Source organism: Dreissena polymorpha, chromosome 5 (assembly GCF_020536995.1).
Source record: "Dreissena polymorpha isolate Duluth1 chromosome 5, UMN_Dpol_1.0, whole genome shotgun sequence".
Taxonomy (NCBI): Eukaryota; Metazoa; Mollusca; class Bivalvia; order Myida; family Dreissenidae; genus Dreissena; species Dreissena polymorpha.
The window spans coordinates 75,829,616-75,846,056 of NC_068359.1; the positions used below are offsets into that span (position 1 = coordinate 75,829,616).

General features: G+C 36.7%; 1 long non-coding RNA gene across 1 annotated transcript; it reads left to right on the forward strand.

Annotated features, from left to right (window-relative positions):
- The first annotated feature begins 991 nt into the window (after nucleotides 1-991).
- Nucleotides 992-15,677, forward strand: LOC127881021 (uncharacterized). Its single transcript, XR_008049860.1, has 12 exons — nucleotides 992-1,005; nucleotides 2,679-2,740; nucleotides 3,516-3,577; nucleotides 5,253-5,314; nucleotides 6,091-6,152; nucleotides 7,829-7,890; nucleotides 8,666-8,727; nucleotides 10,403-10,464; nucleotides 11,240-11,301; nucleotides 12,976-13,037; nucleotides 13,814-13,875; nucleotides 15,555-15,677. It is a non-coding gene; the product is annotated as an uncharacterized LOC127881021 (long non-coding RNA).
- The last annotated feature ends 764 nt before the right edge of the window (nucleotides 15,678-16,441 follow it).

Sequence of the window (16,441 nt, forward strand, 5' to 3'; positions counted from 1 at the left end):
ACACATTCTCTGTACGGGCACTTGCCATGACTTTATTTTTTGAATATTTCTGTGTTCATGTGGTAGGAAAACATTGTTGTATACTACAATTCCCTGTTTTGCTTTTAGGTTGGAGACTACATAAGACTTTGACAGTTGGCGGGAAACCATCATCAACTGGAGAGATGCCGGTAAAAAGATGCCATAAAACAGTGACCGCTGATTCGCATTGAGTTCTTTCTTACATATTGGATGACCTATGTTTTTCTTGTTTAAATCATTGCGGCTTGGAATGCTCTTTAAGAAAAGGTATGGTTATGGGTGTCTACGCGCAAAAGTTTGACTTTATTTTTTGTTAAAGTTATTGCTTTTACATTGAATTTGTGCAGGAAATCTTTTGGTATGTTGTGACCTAAACTAACTTATGATAAAATGAAATATCATCTGCAAGTGCAAAGTATGACTGGGAAAGCAGATTTTTGGGCATTTCTTAGCAAGGGAAGAAAATAAGTGCATTAAATGCATGACTTACGATTATTTGACCTGGATAGTTGTTTTCAAGTTGACCCCCCCACCCTTATATAGTGGATTAAGGGCTAAATTGCGTTCCGACTTAAATTCAACCACATATTGGTTGACCGTGTCGCGTTATAAGTAATGTGTTACATGAAGTTAGAATTCAACGCCAGGGACTCCGTGATCGAGTAACGCAACTAAAGCTTTTGGGCGAAAAGCATGAACATTCAACAGAGCCCCATTTCACCCGACATGGAATGGCAGGCATTTTTACAGTATGGACAGTGCAGCAGATGCTTAACTGAGCCAGCCTTCATATTTAGTACAATCATGAATTTAGCAGCTTATCACTTCATATTATTCATAAAGTACACTTAAAATACATAAATGCATGTTTTTGTTTCATTTTTTTTTATCTTTTTCTATTGGGTATTTTGACTTTTTCAGGTAAAGGAATGTCTGCGACTAAGTCAAGGGCCACTGGATAAGGGTTGTTTGATGGCAAAACAGGTATAATATCATTTTGTTATCATGTACACAAGCAAATAAGCATATGTATGATGCTTTAGGTGTGAAAGACTGTCATAATCAGGTTTGTGGTCACTCACACACTTGCCGTCATGTAATTCTCCTCGCAGTTTGTATTGATAGTTCCGCGTCCTGACATGTAAAGCTCGTGCTTTGTTGGCAGCTGAAGTTGGCACTTAACAGGTTTATCCTTGTTCCTGAGCATGTATGCAGTACAGCTGAGTTGATTTGCTACTTGTAACCCTACAATTAGCTTGTTTTTGGTATTGTTTTCTCACAATATGCTTATATTCATGTTCCGGCTTAAAAGGGTGTCGCGCCTTACTTAAACATAGGATTGTTATAGCAAGTGTCCCCTTCATCATTTACCTTAGAGGGATCTTTTTGACAAAATTTGGCACTTTCAGCAACTTGTTTTGTTTTTTATTTGGTACATGCTTCTCTCATTCAGTGATTTAATGACAGTATTGTCCCTTATTCGTTTTTCTTTGCATAAAAAGGTGACATGAATCATTGATATTTGTTGTGTTGAGAATTCCTGCAGGAAGCTGTGTCCCCAAAAGAAGTACTAGAAACCCCTTTCAGGACACTGCCTTGATCTGAACTGCCTTTCTACCGCTGTTCTACATGGAACATCATTGCTAAGCTATAATGCTTGCCTACATATGTATATTTCTTTCATTTAACTTTTCCTTCCAGCTTAACCACCCCCCCCCCTGCCCACAAATGAGCATTGTATTCTTTCGCTTGGTTACAAACTCCCATTTGGACCAGATTGCCACCATAAAAATAGCCTAAAGTACTTATTTTGTGTCCAAAATATGAAAATTTGTATTGTCTGGAACCTCTAATTGAGAGCTGGCAATGCATATTGACCATCTGCTGCAGTTAAAAGGCACCCATGACATTATATGCTAGAATATTTCATTGGCGGCTGGTAAATAAATGGGCAACCGATCGACAAGGCGCTTTCAAGATTTTACACTTTTATTGGTGTGAAATAACAAGTTATTGGAAGCTTATTGATTACTACACTTCAAAGTATCTTTGATCTCTCATTTTGACTAATTAGTTTATTGTCTTGGATGAAATTTGATTGTTTTTGCTTTGAAATTGGCATTTTTGGGATGATTAAAAAAACACACAAAAAAGACATTATCAAAATTGCTTAGAGTGAAAATATCTGACAAATTCATTCTTTCCCCACCACACATTAGCCCTACTTGCATGTTTATTTGGTTTGTTTTGGTATTTTATTGCAGATATTGAACACAACAGCTTTAAAATCTTAAAGGGGCAGTTAAGCTTAACAGACCTAATATCGCCTTCTTCGGACTAAAAACACCCGCGTGTGAAAATATGATACAGAATGGCCAAATGGACAGCTTATCCAGCCAAACTTGGTGCAATATGGATGGGATGATAATAATATGAAAGAAAAACACATTTCAGTCAAAATAAATTTCTCTTATAGGTTACGATACACTAAATACTTTTGGTGTTCAATGCTATACCCTCTAAAAACAAAATCTTCATTTATTTGTAGACACAATTCTCTGTACGGGCACTTGCCATGACTTTATTTTTGAATATTTCTGTGTTCATGTGGTAGGGAAAACATTGTTGTATACTACAAATTCCCTGTTTGCTTTTAGGTTGGAGACTACATAAGACTTTGACAGTTGGCGGGAAACCATCATCAACTGGAGAGATGCCGGTAAAAAGATGGCCATAAAACAGTGACCGCTGATTCGCATTGAGTTCTTTCTTACATATTGGATGACCTATGTTTTTTCTTGTTTAAATCATTGCGGCTTGGAATGCTCTTTAAGAAAAGGTATGGTTATGGGGGTGTCTACGCGCAAAAGTTTGACTTTATTTTTTGTTAAAGTTATTGCTTTTACATTGAATTTGTGCAGGAAATCTTTTGGTATGTTGTGACCTAAACTAACTTATGATAAAAATGAAATATCATCTGCAAGTGCAAAGTATGACTGGGAAAGCAGATTTTTGGGCATTTCTTAGCAAAAGGGAAGAAAATAAGTGCATTAAATGCATGAATTCAGATTATTTGACCTGGAATAGTTGTTTTTCAAGTTGACCCCCCACCCTTATATAGTGGATTAAGGGCTAAATTGCGTTCCGACTTAAATTCAACCACATATTGGTTGACCGTGTCGCGTTAATGTGTTACATGAAGTTAGAATTCAACGCCAGGGACTCCGTGATCGAGTAACGCAACTAAAGCTTTTGGCGAAAAGCATGAACATTCAAACAGAGCCCCATTTCACCGACATGGAATGGCAGGCATTTTTACAGTATGGACAGTGCAGCAGATGCTTAACTGAGCCAGCCTTCATATTTAGTACAATCATGAATTTAGCAAGCTTTATCACTTCATATTATTCATAAAAGTACACTTAAAATACATAAATGCATGTTTTTGTTTCATTTTTTTTATCTTTTTCTATTGGGTATTTTGACTTTTTCAGGTAAAGGAATGTCTGCGACTAAGTCAAGGGCCACTGGATAAGGGTTGTTGATGGCAAAACAGGTAATAATATCATTTTGTTATCATGTACACAAGCAAATAAGCATATGTATGATGCTTTAGGTGTGAAAGACTGTCATAATCAGGTTTGTGGTCACTCACACACTTGCCGTCATGTAATTCTCCTCGCAGTTTGTATTGATAGTTCCGCGTCCTGACATGTAAAGCTCGTGCTTTGTTGGCAGCTGAAGTTGGCACTTAACAGGTTTATCCTTGTTCCTGAGCATGTATGCAGTACAGCTGAGTTGATTTGCTACTTGTAACCCTACAATTAGCTTGTTTTTGGTATTGTTTTCTCACAATATGCTTATATTCATGGTTCCGGCTTAAAAGGGTGTCGCGCCTTACTTAAACATAGGATTGTTATAGCAAGTGTCCCCTTCATCATTTACCTTAGAGGGATCTTTTTGACAAAATTTGGCACTTTCAGCAACTTGTTTTGTTTTTTTATTTGGTACATGCTTCTCTCATTCAGTGATTTAATGACAGTATTGTCCTTATTCGTTTTTCTTTGCATAAAAAGGTGACATGAATCATTGATATTTGTTGTGTTGAGAATTCTGCAGGAAGCTGTGTCCCCAAAAGAAGTACTAGAAACCCCTTTCAGGACACTGCCTTGATCTGAACTGCCTTTCTACCGCTGTTACTACATGGAACATCATTGCTAAGCTTATAATGCTTGCCTACATATGTATATTTCTTTCAATTTAACTTTTCCTTCCAGCTTAACCCCCCCCCCCCCTGCCCACAAATGAGCATTGTATTCTTTCGCTTGGTTACAAACTCCCATTTGGACCAGATTGCCACCATAAAAATAGCCTAAAGTACTTATTTTGTGTCCAAAATATGAAAATTGTATTGTCTGGAACCTCTAATTGAGAGCTGGCAATGCATATTGACCATCTGCTGCAGTTAAAAGGCACCCATGACATTATATGCTAGAATATTTCATTGGCGGCTGGTAAATAAATGGGCAACGATCGACAAGGCGCTTTCAAGATTTTACACTTTTATTGGTGTGAAATAACAAGTTATTGGAAGCTTATTGATTACTACACTTCAAAGTATCTTTGATCTCTCATTTTGACTAATTAGTTTATTGTCTTGGATGAAATTGGATTGTTTTTGCTTTGAAATTGGCATTTTTGGGATGATTAAAAAAACACACAAAAAAGACATTATCAAAATTGCTTAGAGTGAAAATATCTGACAAATTCATTCTTTCCCCACCACACATTAGCCCTACTTGCATGTTTATTTGGTTTGTTTTGGTATTTTATTGCAGATATTGAACACAACAGCTTTAAATCTTAAAGGGGCAGTTAAGCTTAACAGACCTAATATCGCCTTCTTCGGACTAAAAACACCCGCGTGTGAAAATATGATACAGAATGGCCAAATGGACAGCTTATCCAGCCAAACTTGGTGCAATATGGATGGGATGATAATAATATGAAAGAAAAACACATTTCAGTCAAAATAAATTTCTCTTATAGGTTACGATACACTAAATACTTTTGGTGTTCAATGCTATACCCTCTAAAAACAAAATCTTCATTTATTTGTAGACACAATTCTCTGTACGGGCACTTGCCATGACTTTATTTTTGAATATTTCTGTGTTCATGTGGTAGGGAAAACATTGTTGTATACTACAAATTCCCTGTTTTGCTTTTAGGTTGGAGACTACATAAGACTTTGACAGTTGGCGGGAAACCATCATCAACTGGAGAGATGCCGGTAAAAAGATGGCCATAAAACAGTGACCGCTGATTCGCATTGAGTTCTTTCTTACATATTGGATGACCTATGTTTTTTCTTGTTTAAATCATTGCGGCTTGGAATGCTCTTTAAGAAAAGGTATGGTTATGGGGGTGTCTACGCGCAAAAGTTTGACTTTATTTTTTGTTAAAGTTATTGCTTTTACATTGAATTTGTGCAGGAAATCTTTTGGTATGTTGTGACCTAAACTAACTTATGATAAAAATGAAATATCATCTGCAAGTGCAAAGTATGACTGGGAAAGCAGATTTTTGGGCATTTCTTAGCAAAAGGGAAGAAAATAAGTGCATTAAATGCATGAATTCAGATTATTTGACCTGGAATAGTTGTTTTTCAAGTTGACCCCCCCACCCTTATATAGTGGATTAAGGGCTAAATTGCGTTCCGACTTAAATTCAACCACATATTGGTTGACCGTGTCGCGTTAATGTGTTACATGAAGTTAGAATTCAACGCCAGGGACTCCGTGATCGAGTAACGCAACTAAAGCTTTTGGCGAAAAGCATGAACATTCAAACAGAGCCCCATTTCACCGACATGGAATGGCAGGCATTTTTACAGTATGGACAGTGCAGCAGATGCTTAACTGAGCCAGCCTTCATATTTAGTACAATCATGAATTTAGCAAGCTTTATCACTTCATATTATTCATAAAAGTACACTTAAAATACATAAATGCATGTTTTTGTTTCATTTTTTTTATCTTTTTCTATTGGGTATTTTGACTTTTTCAGGTAAAGGAATGTCTGCGACTAAGTCAAGGGCCACTGGATAAGGGTTGTTGATGGCAAAACAGGTAATAATATCATTTTGTTATCATGTACACAAGCAAATAAGCATATGTATGATGCTTTAGGTGTGAAAGACTGTCATAATCAGGTTTGTGGTCACTCACACACTTGCCGTCATGTAATTCTCCTCGCAGTTTGTATTGATAGTTCCGCGTCCTGACATGTAAAGCTCGTGCTTTGTTGGCAGCTGAAGTTGGCACTTAACAGGTTTATCCTTGTTCCTGAGCATGTATGCAGTACAGCTGAGTTGATTTGCTACTTGTAACCCTACAATTAGCTTGTTTTTGGTATTGTTTTCTCACAATATGCTTATATTCATGGTTCCGGCTTAAAAGGGTGTCGCGCCTTACTTAAACATAGGATTGTTATAGCAAGTGTCCCCTTCATCATTTACCTTAGAGGGATCTTTTTGACAAAATTTGGCACTTTCAGCAACTTGTTTTGTTTTTTTATTTGGTACATGCTTCTCTCATTCAGTGATTTAATGACAGTATTGTCCTTATTCGTTTTTCTTTGCATAAAAAGGTGACATGAATCATTGATATTTGTTGTGTTGAGAATTCTGCAGGAAGCTGTGTCCCCAAAAGAAGTACTAGAAACCCCTTTCAGGACACTGCCTTGATCTGAACTGCCTTTCTACCGCTGTTACTACATGGAACATCATTGCTAAGCTTATAATGCTTGCCTACATATGTATATTTCTTTCAATTTAACTTTTCCTTCCAGCTTAACCCCCCCCCCCCCTGCCCACAAATGAGCATTGTATTCTTTCGCTTGGTTACAAACTCCCATTTGGACCAGATTGCCACCATAAAAATAGCCTAAAGTACTTATTTTGTGTCCAAAATATGAAAATTTGTATTGTCTGGAACCTCTAATTGAGAGCTGGCAATGCATATTGACCATCTGCTGCAGTTAAAAGGCACCCATGACATTATATGCTAGAATATTTCATTGGCGGCTGGTAAATAAATGGGCAACGATCGACAAGGCGCTTTCAAGATTTTACACTTTTATTGGTGTGAAATAACAAGTTATTGGAAGCTTATTGATTACTACACTTCAAAGTATCTTTGATCTCTCATTTTGACTAATTAGTTTATTGTCTTGGATGAAATTGGATTGTTTTTGCTTTGAAATTGGCATTTTTGGGATGATTAAAAAAACACACAAAAAAGACATTATCAAAATTGCTTAGAGTGAAAATATCTGACAAATTCATTCTTTCCCCACCACACATTAGCCCTACTTGCATGTTTATTTGGTTTGTTTTGGTATTTTATTGCAGATATTGAACACAACAGCTTTAAATCTTAAAGGGGCAGTTAAGCTTAACAGACCTAATATCGCCTTCTTCGGACTAAAAACACCCGCGTGTGAAAATATGATACAGAATGGCCAAATGGACAGCTTATCCAGCCAAACTTGGTGCAATATGGATGGGATGATAATAATATGAAAGAAAAACACATTTCAGTCAAAATAAATTTCTCTTATAGGTTACGATACACTAAATACTTTTGGTGTTCAATGCTATACCCTCTAAAAACAAAATCTTCATTTATTTGTAGACACAATTCTCTGTACGGGCACTTGCCATGACTTTATTTTTGAATATTTCTGTGTTCATGTGGTAGGGAAAACATTGTTGTATACTACAAATTCCCTGTTTTGCTTTTAGGTTGGAGACTACATAAGACTTTGACAGTTGGCGGGAAACCATCATCAACTGGAGAGATGCCGGTAAAAAGATGGCCATAAAACAGTGACCGCTGATTCGCATTGAGTTCTTTCTTACATATTGGATGACCTATGTTTTTTCTTGTTTAAATCATTGCGGCTTGGAATGCTCTTTAAGAAAAGGTATGGTTATGGGGGTGTCTACGCGCAAAAGTTTGACTTTATTTTTTGTTAAAGTTATTGCTTTTACATTGAATTTGTGCAGGAAATCTTTTGGTATGTTGTGACCTAAACTAACTTATGATAAAAATGAAATATCATCTGCAAGTGCAAAGTATGACTGGGAAAGCAGATTTTTGGGCATTTCTTAGCAAAAGGGAAGAAAATAAGTGCATTAAATGCATGAATTCAGATTATTTGACCTGGAATAGTTGTTTTTCAAGTTGACCCCCCACCCTTATATAGTGGATTAAGGGCTAAATTGCGTTCCGACTTAAATTCAACCACATATTGGTTGACCGTGTCGCGTTAATGTGTTACATGAAGTTAGAATTCAACGCCAGGGACTCCGTGATCGAGTAACGCAACTAAAGCTTTTGGCGAAAAGCATGAACATTCAAACAGAGCCCCATTTCACCGACATGGAATGGCAGGCATTTTTACAGTATGGACAGTGCAGCAGATGCTTAACTGAGCCAGCCTTCATATTTAGTACAATCATGAATTTAGCAAGCTTTATCACTTCATATTATTCATAAAAGTACACTTAAAATACATAAATGCATGTTTTTGTTTCATTTTTTTTATCTTTTTCTATTGGGTATTTTGACTTTTTCAGGTAAAGGAATGTCTGCGACTAAGTCAAGGGCCACTGGATAAGGGTTGTTGATGGCAAAACAGGTAATAATATCATTTTGTTATCATGTACACAAGCAAATAAGCATATGTATGATGCTTTAGGTGTGAAAGACTGTCATAATCAGGTTTGTGGTCACTCACACACTTGCCGTCATGTAATTCTCCTCGCAGTTTGTATTGATAGTTCCGCGTCCTGACATGTAAAGCTCGTGCTTTGTTGGCAGCTGAAGTTGGCACTTAACAGGTTTATCCTTGTTCCTGAGCATGTATGCAGTACAGCTGAGTTGATTTGCTACTTGTAACCCTACAATTAGCTTGTTTTTGGTATTGTTTTCTCACAATATGCTTATATTCATGGTTCCGGCTTAAAAGGGTGTCGCGCCTTACTTAAACATAGGATTGTTATAGCAAGTGTCCCCTTCATCATTTACCTTAGAGGGATCTTTTTGACAAAATTTGGCACTTTCAGCAACTTGTTTTGTTTTTTTATTTGGTACATGCTTCTCTCATTCAGTGATTTAATGACAGTATTGTCCTTATTCGTTTTTCTTTGCATAAAAAGGTGACATGAATCATTGATATTTGTTGTGTTGAGAATTCTGCAGGAAGCTGTGTCCCCAAAAGAAGTACTAGAAACCCCTTTCAGGACACTGCCTTGATCTGAACTGCCTTTCTACCGCTGTTACTACATGGAACATCATTGCTAAGCTTATAATGCTTGCCTACATATGTATATTTCTTTCAATTTAACTTTTCCTTCCAGCTTAACCCCCCCCCCCCTGCCCACAAATGAGCATTGTATTCTTTCGCTTGGTTACAAACTCCCATTTGGACCAGATTGCCACCATAAAAATAGCCTAAAGTACTTATTTTGTGTCCAAAATATGAAAATTTGTATTGTCTGGAACCTCTAATTGAGAGCTGGCAATGCATATTGACCATCTGCTGCAGTTAAAAGGCACCCATGACATTATATGCTAGAATATTTCATTGGCGGCTGGTAAATAAATGGGCAACGATCGACAAGGCGCTTTCAAGATTTTACACTTTTATTGGTGTGAAATAACAAGTTATTGGAAGCTTATTGATTACTACACTTCAAAGTATCTTTGATCTCTCATTTTGACTAATTAGTTTATTGTCTTGGATGAAATTTGATTGTTTTTGCTTTGAAATTGGCATTTTTGGGATGATTAAAAAAACACACAAAAAAGACATTATCAAAATTGCTTAGAGTGAAAATATCTGACAAATTCATTCTTTCCCCACCACACATTAGCCCTACTTGCATGTTTATTTGGTTTGTTTTGGTATTTTATTGCAGATATTGAACACAACAGCTTTAAATCTTAAAGGGGCAGTTAAGCTTAACAGACCTAATATCGCCTTCTTCGGACTAAAAACACCCGCGTGTGAAAATATGATACAGAATGGCCAAATGGACAGCTTATCCAGCCAAACTTGGTGCAATATGGATGGGATGATAATAATATGAAAGAAAAACACATTTCAGTCAAAATAAATTTCTCTTATAGGTTACGATACACTAAATACTTTTGGTGTTCAATGCTATACCCTCTAAAAACAAAATCTTCATTTATTTGTAGACACAATTCTCTGTACGGGCACTTGCCATGACTTTATTTTTGAATATTTCTGTGTTCATGTGGTAGGGAAAACATTGTTGTATACTACAAATTCCCTGTTTTGCTTTTAGGTTGGAGACTACATAAGACTTTGACAGTTGGCGGGAAACCATCATCAACTGGAGAGATGCCGGTAAAAAGATGGCCATAAAACAGTGACCGCTGATTCGCATTGAGTTCTTTCTTACATATTGGATGACCTATGTTTTTTCTTGTTTAAATCATTGCGGCTTGGAATGCTCTTTAAGAAAAGGTATGGTTATGGGGGTGTCTACGCGCAAAAGTTTGACTTTATTTTTTGTTAAAGTTATTGCTTTTACATTGAATTTGTGCAGGAAATCTTTTGGTATGTTGTGACCTAAACTAACTTATGATAAAAATGAAATATCATCTGCAAGTGCAAAGTATGACTGGGAAAGCAGATTTTTGGGCATTTCTTAGCAAAAGGGAAGAAAATAAGTGCATTAAATGCATGAATTCAGATTATTTGACCTGGAATAGTTGTTTTTCAAGTTGACCCCCCACCCTTATATAGTGGATTAAGGGCTAAATTGCGTTCCGACTTAAATTCAACCACATATTGGTTGACCGTGTCGCGTTAATGTGTTACATGAAGTTAGAATTCAACGCCAGGGACTCCGTGATCGAGTAACGCAACTAAAGCTTTTGGCGAAAAGCATGAACATTCAAACAGAGCCCCATTTCACCGACATGGAATGGCAGGCATTTTTACAGTATGGACAGTGCAGCAGATGCTTAACTGAGCCAGCCTTCATATTTAGTACAATCATGAATTTAGCAAGCTTTATCACTTCATATTATTCATAAAAGTACACTTAAAATACATAAATGCATGTTTTTGTTTCATTTTTTTTATCTTTTTCTATTGGGTATTTTGACTTTTTCAGGTAAAGGAATGTCTGCGACTAAGTCAAGGGCCACTGGATAAGGGTTGTTGATGGCAAAACAGGTAATAATATCATTTTGTTATCATGTACACAAGCAAATAAGCATATGTATGATGCTTTAGGTGTGAAAGACTGTCATAATCAGGTTTGTGGTCACTCACACACTTGCCGTCATGTAATTCTCCTCGCAGTTTGTATTGATAGTTCCGCGTCCTGACATGTAAAGCTCGTGCTTTGTTGGCAGCTGAAGTTGGCACTTAACAGGTTTATCCTTGTTCCTGAGCATGTATGCAGTACAGCTGAGTTGATTTGCTACTTGTAACCCTACAATTAGCTTGTTTTTGGTATTGTTTTCTCACAATATGCTTATATTCATGGTTCCGGCTTAAAAGGGTGTCGCGCCTTACTTAAACATAGGATTGTTATAGCAAGTGTCCCCTTCATCATTTACCTTAGAGGGATCTTTTTGACAAAATTTGGCACTTTCAGCAACTTGTTTTGTTTTTTTATTTGGTACATGCTTCTCTCATTCAGTGATTTAATGACAGTATTGTCCTTATTCGTTTTTCTTTGCATAAAAAGGTGACATGAATCATTGATATTTGTTGTGTTGAGAATTCTGCAGGAAGCTGTGTCCCCAAAAGAAGTACTAGAAACCCCTTTCAGGACACTGCCTTGATCTGAACTGCCTTTCTACCGCTGTTACTACATGGAACATCATTGCTAAGCTTATAATGCTTGCCTACATATGTATATTTCTTTCAATTTAACTTTTCCTTCCAGCTTAACCCCCCCCCCCTGCCCACAAATGAGCATTGTATTCTTTCGCTTGGTTACAAACTCCCATTTGGACCAGATTGCCACCATAAAAATAGCCTAAAGTACTTATTTTGTGTCCAAAATATGAAAAATTGTATTGTCTGGAACCTCTAATTGAGAGCTGGCAATGCATATTGACCATCTGCTGCAGTTAAAAGGCACCCATGACATTATATGCTAGAATATTTCATTGGCGGCTGGTAAATAAATGGGCACCGATCGACAAGGCGCTTTCAAGATTTTACACTTTTATTGGTGTGAAATAACAAGTTATTGGAAGCTTATTGATTACTACACTTCAAAGTATCTTTGATCTCTCATTTTGACTAATTAGTTTATTGTCTTGGATGAAATTTGATTGTTTTTGCTTTGAAATTGGCATTTTTGGGATGATTAAAAAAAAACACAAAAAAGACATTATCAAAATTGCTTAGAGTGAAAATATCTGACAAATTCATTCTTTCCCCACCACACATTAGCCCTACTTGCATGTTTATTTGGTTTGTTTTGGTATTTTATTGCAGATATTGAACACAACAGCTTTAAATCTTAAAGGGGCAGTTAAGCTTAACAGACCTAATATCGCCTTCTTCGGACTAAAAACACCCGCGTGTGAAAATATGATACAGAATGGCCAAATGGACAGCTTATCCAGCCAAACTTGGTGCAATATGGATGGGATGATAATAATATGAAAGAAAAACACATTTCAGTCAAAATAAATTTCTCTTATAGGTTACGATACACTAAATACTTTTGGTGTTCAATGCTATACCCTCTAAAAACAAAATCTTCATTTATTTGTAGACACAATTCTCTGTACGGGCACTTGCCATGACTTTATTTTTGAATATTTCTGTGTTCATGTGGTAGGGAAAACATTGTTGTATACTACAAATTCCCTGTTTTGCTTTTAGGTTGGAGACTACATAAGACTTTGACAGTTGGCGGGAAACCATCATCAACTGGAGAGATGCCGGTAAAAAGATGGCCATAAAACAGTGACCGCTGATTCGCATTGAGTTCTTTCTTACATATTGGATGACCTATGTTTTTTCTTGTTTAAATCATTGCGGCTTGGAATGCTCTTTAAGAAAAGGTATGGTTATGGGGGTGTCTACGCGCAAAAGTTTGACTTTATTTTTTGTTAAAGTTATTGCTTTTACATTGAATTTGTGCAGGAAATCTTTTGGTATGTTGTGACCTAAACTAACTTATGATAAAAATGAAATATCATCTGCAAGTGCAAAGTATGACTGGGAAAGCAGATTTTTGGGCATTTCTTAGCAAAAGGGAAGAAAATAAGTGCATTAAATGCATGAATTCAGATTATTTGACCTGGAATAGTTGTTTTTCAAGTTGACCCCCCCACCCTTATATAGTGGATTAAGGGCTAAATTGCGTTCCGACTTAAATTCAACCACATATTGGTTGACCGTGTCGCGTTAATGTGTTACATGAAGTTAGAATTCAACGCCAGGGACTCCGTGATCGAGTAACGCAACTAAAGCTTTTGGCGAAAAGCATGAACATTCAAACAGAGCCCCATTTCACCGACATGGAATGGCAGGCATTTTTACAGTATGGACAGTGCAGCAGATGCTTAACTGAGCCAGCCTTCATATTTAGTACAATCATGAATTTAGCAAGCTTTATCACTTCATATTATTCATAAAAGTACACTTAAAATACATAAATGCATGTTTTTGTTTCATTTTTTTTATCTTTTTCTATTGGGTATTTTGACTTTTTCAGGTAAAGGAATGTCTGCGACTAAGTCAAGGGCCACTGGATAAGGGTTGTTGATGGCAAAACAGGTAATAATATCATTTTGTTATCATGTACACAAGCAAATAAGCATATGTATGATGCTTTAGGTGTGAAAGACTGTCATAATCAGGTTTGTGGTCACTCACACACTTGCCGTCATGTAATTCTCCTCGCAGTTTGTATTGATAGTTCCGCGTCCTGACATGTAAAGCTCGTGCTTTGTTGGCAGCTGAAGTTGGCACTTAACAGGTTTATCCTTGTTCCTGAGCATGTATGCAGTACAGCTGAGTTGATTTGCTACTTGTAACCCTACAATTAGCTTGTTTTTGGTATTGTTTTCTCACAATATGCTTATATTCATGGTTCCGGCTTAAAAGGGTGTCGCGCCTTACTTAAACATAGGATTGTTATAGCAAGTGTCCCCTTCATCATTTACCTTAGAGGGATCTTTTTGACAAAATTTGGCACTTTCAGCAACTTGTTTTGTTTTTTTATTTGGTACATGCTTCTCTCATTCAGTGATTTAATGACAGTATTGTCCTTATTCGTTTTTCTTTGCATAAAAAGGTGACATGAATCATTGATATTTGTTGTGTTGAGAATTCTGCAGGAAGCTGTGTCCCCAAAAGAAGTACTAGAAACCCCTTTCAGGACACTGCCTTGATCTGAACTGCCTTTCTACCGCTGTTACTACATGGAACATCATTGCTAAGCTTATAATGCTTGCCTACATATGTATATTTCTTTCAATTTAACTTTTCCTTCCAGCTTAACCCCCCCCCCCCCCCCTGCCCACAAATGAGCATTGTATTCTTTCGCTTGGTTACAAACTCCCATTTGGACCAGATTGCCACCATAAAAATAGCCTAAAGTACTTATTTTGTGTCCAAAATATGAAAATTTGTATTGTCTGGAACCTCTAATTGAGAGCTGGCAATGCATATTGACCATCTGCTGCAGTTAAAAGGCACCCATGACATTATATGCTAGAATATTTCATTGGCGGCTGGTAAATAAATGGGCACCGATCGACAAGGCGCTTTCAAGATTTTACACTTTTATTGGTGTGAAATAACAAGTTATTGGAAGCTTATTGATTACTACACTTCAAAGTATCTTTGATCTCTCATTTTGACTAATTAGTTTATTGTCTTGGATGAAATTTGATTGTTTTTGCTTTGAAATTGGCATTTTTGGGATGATTAAAAAAACACACAAAAAAGACATTATCAAAATTGCTTAGAGTGAAAATATCTGACAAATTCATTCTTTCCCCACCACACATTAGCCCTACTTGCATGTTTATTTGGTTTGTTTTGGTATTTTATTGCAGATATTGAACACAACAGCTTTAAATCTTAAAGGGGCAGTTAAGCTTAACAGACCTAATATCGCCTTCTTCGGACTAAAAACACCCGCGTGTGAAAATATGATACAGAATGGCCAAATGGACAGCTTATCCAGCCAAACTTGGTGCAATATGGATGGGATGATAATAATATGAAAGAAAAACACATTTCAGTCAAAATAAATTTCTCTTATAGGTTACGATACACTAAATACTTTTGGTGTTCAATGCTATACCCTCTAAAAACAAAATCTTCATTTATTTGTAGACACAATTCTCTGTACGGGCACTTGCCATGACTTTATTTTTGAATATTTCTGTGTTCATGTGGTAGGGAAAACATTGTTGTATACTACAAATTCCCTGTTTTGCTTTTAGGTTGGAGACTACATAAGACTTTGACAGTTGGCGGGAAACCATCATCAACTGGAGAGATGCCGGTAAAAAGATGGCCATAAAACAGTGACCGCTGATTCGCATTGAGTTCTTTCTTACATATTGGATTACCTATGTTTTTTCTTGTTTAAATCATTGCGGCTTGGAATGCTCTTTAAGAAAAGGTATGGTTATGGGGGTGTCTACGCGCAAAAGTTTGACTTTTTTTTTGGTTAAAGTTATTGCTTTTACATTGAATTTTTGCAGGAAATCTTTTGGTATGTTGTGACCTTAAGTCACGCATGGTTTTGTGGTATCATTAGGTATATCCTAACCTCATGAGAGATGCACAGGCTGGACCATATCTAGGCTAGCCGCATATGGCATAAGACACATTTTCGCATGACGCGGGTTTATTAAAATATATTTGTTCCTTATAAATGGACCATCTTAGCACAATACTTTTCGATGAAACATTGAAATCAAATGTTATCTACAGTACAGCTCACGTAAAACCAACAAAGTCCGCGGCTACGCCGCAGGCAGATTCTTCTGTTAACGTATTTTCGCCGCGTATTGACTCGGCATGATGCCGAGGCACTCGGCGAAATTTTGCGGAGTGACGCCGCGTCTGTTTTTGCCTCGGCATCGATTCGCGGAGTAACGCCGCGTAGATGCGGCGATTCGCCGAGTATAACTATTTACAAATATTGATTGTATACTAATCTATAACACATGTTATTGAAATATAGAAACATACACAGAAAATACGCTGTGCGATTGTTAACCTTTCTCTATATCTGCATACATTTAATTAAATTATCAATCGGATGTCATCTGTCAAAACAATTATTATGTATGTCGATAACTGGATCTATATTGAGTTAAAG